The 5,264-nt window shown below is 56.5% G+C and overlaps 1 long non-coding RNA gene across 4 annotated transcripts in view; it reads left to right on the forward strand.

Annotated features, from left to right (window-relative positions):
• LOC101705210 (uncharacterized) overlaps window positions 1-5,264 on the forward strand; it is a 28,551-nt gene that overhangs the window by 12,534 nt on the left and 10,753 nt on the right. The gene's annotated exons all lie outside the window — the stretch shown is intronic.

Raw genomic sequence — 5,264 nt, forward strand, 5'->3', positions numbered from 1 at the left:
TTGTTAGCTATTTAGGGAAGGTCCCAAGAGCGCTGGGTAAAATGGGTGTCCGTACACAGGCTAACTGTAAACCGGGTGAGTTCCAGGGAAAGCCGAGTTGGGATGACACACGCTCGTTTTATTGTGTATGCCTCTGTAATGTGGGAATGTTTTTACAGGCATGTATCACTCCTATAATTAAAGGTGCACATCTAATAAAAAGCCCCATCCCTTAGGCCATGGGTTCAGAGGGCACAGGGTGACAGAGAAGACTTGAGAGGTGAGAAGCACTGAAGCTGGGCCTGGGGAGGTGGGCCAGGGGTCTACGGCAGCGACAAGAGGGCATGCGGGCCAGGTAGGGGTGAGATCCCCTGAATAAAGACGGGGCATCTTTGTGGGTAGAGTGTGAGAAATATGGGCAGGCTGAGCGTGGTGCTGCATGCTTCTAATCCGAGCAACTCAGGAAGTTGAGGCAGGAGGATCTCAGTTTGAGCCCCGTGCAGGAAACTTAGCAGGAAAACGCGCTGGGGTGTGTAGTTCAGCGATAAGCACCTGCTTAGCATGCACGAAGCCCTGCTGCTGAAAAAAGGATGGGAGCACACACGTGAGGGAGCGGGGAGAGGCAGGTTGGGTAAGGCCTTCAATCCCACAAGGTGTTTGTCATTAAAGGTTTCCTGAGCCGGAAGGATGTGACCTGAGCTAGGCCTTGGGGTTGGAGCTGGCGGAGGGGAGAGGGGACCCAGGGCCACCAGGAGGCTGTTTGCACATCTCAGTGAGAAGAGCAGCAAGCAGGAGGAGAGGCTTCCTGGACACATGCACTGCTTTGGCCAGGGCAGGACCATCCTCCTGGCTTCCCTGTTCCCTGGCAGCTCTGGGCCTAAGGTCCTCATCCACCTGTAGCTGGAGACTGGGTGGCAACCCAGTGTAGCTCTGGCTCCATCTCCTGCCTGCATTGACCCAGTGAGGAGGTGATGTCTGCTGGACCTCAGTGAACCAAGATTCCTTTGGCTGTCAGAGAACAAGTGTTTGATTCCTGGGCAGCTCTTCAGTTCTGGTTTGCCTGGTGATTTATTTACATCTCACATTTTCTTGCATCCTGCAGGAAAAGCAAGCTTACCTACTCCAAGAAGAGACTGGAATCTGCCAGCATGAGCTGGATCTCATGTTTTCATATTGTAGGACAGGCTACAAGAGGCATGTGATTGTTTAGATCTAAAATATCCCCCCAAAGTCTCCCTTTGAAGGTGGGTCATGGTTGGAAGGGATGGGAGTGTGACTTGGAAGGGTGTATTCTCATCCCCAGCTCCTCCATTTCTGCTTCCTGGCCACCTTGTGGCGAACAGTTTTCCTCTGACATTCAGTTCTCTGATGTATTTTCTGCCTTGGGGCTGGCTGACCATAGACTGAACCCACTGAAACCATGAGCCAAGCCTCTCCTTTAAGTTTTGGGTATTGGAAAGTGCCTCAGACAAGATGGGTGTTTGGGGGGGTCCCACTGATTCTGAAGAGGCCCAAGGGCTCAGGGGACTGGGTCTGACAGCAGAGTGGAAAGCCAGAGTGCCCCATTGCATTCCCAGCCCTGCCTCCCGCCCACCAGAGGGCAGGGGCTGGGGACAGTTAGGTCTGAGCGTCAACCTGGAGTCACTTGGGGACCCATATGGAGAAGGAATGGAGCTCGTGTAGCTTCTCCAAGGCCGAAAAACTCTCACCCCTTCCCTAACATACACTGCCTCTCCCATCATGGTTAAGTACCAAAGACCTGAAGAGGAGAAGAAGCCCTTGAATGCTGCCCGTGGGGTGCATCTTCTCCCCCCTCTTCTTACTCTGCCCAGTTGCCCCGTGTAAGGGGATCAGGGGTACAGTGTACCCCGAGGGAGCCCAGGGATTTCAGAGCACAGTAACACACCAGGCACGGAAGTCCTCTTACCCGGGAAGCTGCCAGCTCGGTCCTGGGGGCTCTGCCTTTCCTGCAGCCTGGAAGGCCCTGCCTCCTGGCCCCGCTGGTGGCAGAGGACTCTGGCTCCTTCTGCCCAGTGTCACCTGCTCTATGCGCCTCGCCACATCACTGTTCCAGCATGTACGCCTCCCATCGTTTCTGGACCTTGGATTTCACCCGTCACTGCACGTTGCACTCTGCGGCATCACTCTGTTTATGCATCCGAAGTGATGTCCTAGAGCCTTCCTCTGCCCTGTGTCCCCAGGGTGTAGTTAGTGCCTTCGCCGCTGAGTAGGCGGTCACAACACTGGTGCAACAGAGATACAGAGGTGGTGGCTGCCTGTATCCCCAGCAGTCTAGGAGGCTGAGGCAGGAGGATCACACGTTAGAGCCCAGCCTGGGCAAATTAGTGACTTAGTGAGGCTCTGTCTCAAGAAATATAAAAAAGGGGGAGCTGGGGATGTAGCTCAGTGAGAAAGCCGTGGGCTCAATCCCCAGTACCAAAATAAAACAAAACAAGCAAGCACAGTCCCAGGTGGCCTGAGCCCATTCTGGGCCTTTTCCCCCTCCTCACTACCCCTCCCTGTGTGCCCTCGGCCCCCACAGATGTCCCCATCTGCCCGAGGTGGGAGCCCGGCCTCAGCCACAGCTGCAGGTGTCTCTTTTGAGAGGCCCCTCAAACCAGAAGCCTGCAGAGCCCCTCAAGGCCTTGTGTACGAACTTGGGACTCCACCCCAGCAGAGCGGAAGGCTGGGAGGGGAGGAGAGGCCCATGGGGTCCTAGAAACTACCCGTGTGCAGTGGCGGTGTGGCGAGGATCGGCAGTTCTCTGGCAGGGAGGAGCGAGGGCTGTGGCCCGTGCCTGCCTGCCCAAGGTGTCCCGCCAACCCTGCTCTCAGATCGAAGGAGGGTTCCCTGCCAGGGCGGCAGCGGTCAGAGGTGGAAGTGGGCTGCTGCCCCGAGGGCCTGGGCGGGACCTGCTGTCCTCGTGGGTGCCCCAGCCCCAGGTGTCTGGCTGGAGACCGTGCTTCTCTGGGGTCTCTGCCCTGCCTGTCCCCGGCCACTTGGCCGAGCCACAGCCTGGTCTTCCTTCCCCCAGGCAGCTTCTCTTCTGGTGGGCTCCTCGCGCCTTAGCGTTCTCTGGCCAGGCATGGCTCCTCTTCTGCCCAGCCAGGCCTCGGCAGCCGATGCCACCCTCCCCTCACCACCGTAGCTTGAGTCAGGGCCCGCCTGGCTGCTCCAGCCCTGGCTCTGGTCCCTGAGGTCCCCAGGCAGGTCTGCTCCTCAGGCCTGAAGACGTCTGCGTTTGGTCTCTTCGGTTCATTGATCAGGAATCTTATGAGCTTTTAAAAACACAGCTGGTAGGATTGCCCATCTGTGCTTCCACATTTGGATCCATAAATCAGGCTGCCTGCAGCTCTGTGTACAGAGGAGGCTGCCCTCACTGCGCCTCTGGTGAGGGTCTTCCGGGTCCTGGATCGGCCTCGCTTCTGGGCCATCCCTCACTGGGCTGCCGGGACTGGAGCTGTTTTGTGTGCTCGTTTGTCTCCTCTAGGGACCGTTTTCTCTTTACCCTGAGATTCACTAATTACAGGGTAAGGCACTAATCTGCACCCCTCTTGCACACTCACACACACTTCCCAGACAAAATGGGTCTTGAGTCCTTAGCGAGGGCAGTAACCCAAGGCAGTGACTGTCCTCTGTGCTGCTCCTCTACCCCCAACCTCCCAGTACACACGGGACCATTGCTGAGATGGCCGAGACTGCCAGTTGTCCCCCAGTACCTGCTCTAGATGAGCACATAGTCACCCCGAATCCTAAATCCTAAACTAAGTTCTGACCAATGAGGTAGAAGCAGAATGGTCCAGCTAACTTCTGTAAAACATCTTTCAGGGCTAATAGCATACCCCGCTTCCTTTCTTCCTCCCCACTAGCTAGAATCCATTAACTGTGATGTGAGAGCTGGTGTTACTGCAGCTGTCTTGGAACACAAGGATGAAGCTTGTGTTGAGGATGGCAGATGTGGATGCCAGCTTCTACAAACAAACAGTGCCTCTCACCTTCCGGTGTTCATGACCTGTTCAGTTCTATCCTCCATTCAGTAGGGCTGGCCGGTATACTCGAGAGGCTGTTGCAGAAGTGAGCGTGTGACGTCTGAAATGATGACGCATGAATCCTAAGAGGTGTCACAGCTGTCCCTCACCCTCTCTCAGAGCATTCGCTCTGGGGGGCAGAAGCAGTGGCCACGCCTTAGACCAACACCCAGAGCTGGCTTGCAGGCCCTGCTGCCACCCAGCCTGCAGATGACCACAGCCCCACACCATAGCCTGGGGACAAGTGCACCTCAAAGCTCAGCCTGAAAGGCAGTCAGTCACACTCACACCCTGCCCGGGAGCATGGGGCCAGCAGCTTTGTCCTTACTGTACACCATGAGGTTTACCTCCCGCCTGGGGCACTGGGTCAGTACCCCTTCGCTCAGCCCCAGCCTGGGCCCTGAGTGGGGAAGTAGCTGTTACCAGGGCAGGGGAACAGCGGAACAGAAGGTGCCCTGGCTTTCGGACAGGACGGACGGGCCAGCACTCTCTACTCTGCCTGCAGGCTGCTGCTGCTTTTCTGTTTGTCCTGTGTTTTGAGATGGTCTCACTATGTAGCCCAGGCGGCCCTCAGACTCGAAGCGACTGTCACCCTATTCTTGCTTTGGAGCTATTCACTCAAACTCCTCTAAGAGTCGCTAGGAGGGAGGCCCTTTTGGAGACTGTCAGCCGACCCTTCTGCCCACGACAGGCTGAGGCCCAAACCTTCCTAAGATGATGGGCAGTGTATGCCAAAAAATGGAAAAGGAGCCGGGCACAGGGGTTCATGCCTGTGATCCCAGCCCTCAGGAGGCTGAGGCAGGAGGATCACGAGTTTGAGGGCAGCCTGGGCCACACAGTAAGTTCAAGGCAGCCTGAACTGCCTAGCAAGACCCTGTCTCAAAAAAACAAAACAAAAATGAAAAAAAGAAGAGAAATTTTATAATGAGGACCACAGGCCAAGGATCAGGAGCTGGCCTGGACCACCTGCTCCTTCGGGGTCTCACTGATCACTCAGGTGTCCTGATGGGTGAAGGCCGGATGAAGTGCTTTGGGGAGTGCCAGGCCGCTTTCTCAGCTGAAGCCAGCACCGCGCTGTCTTGGGGATGAAGCGAGCCTGCCTCAGCCTTTGCAGTGGCCCTGTCACATGGGTCTCCTGTGGCCAACTGAGCAAGGCCCAGCAGGGATGATGCGGAAGGGCAGCTGGCAGGACCGGGGTGGCAGTCCTGTGGTCTGTGCTTTCTCTTTTGACACCCTTTCCCTGTGCCCCACCTGCAG

The sequence above is a fragment of the Heterocephalus glaber genome, unplaced genomic scaffold (assembly GCF_053883595.1).
Source record: "Heterocephalus glaber isolate CG9 unplaced genomic scaffold, H.glaber_assembly_v1.0 deba00001606, whole genome shotgun sequence".
In the NCBI taxonomy this organism is placed as follows: Eukaryota; Metazoa; Chordata; class Mammalia; order Rodentia; family Bathyergidae; genus Heterocephalus; species Heterocephalus glaber.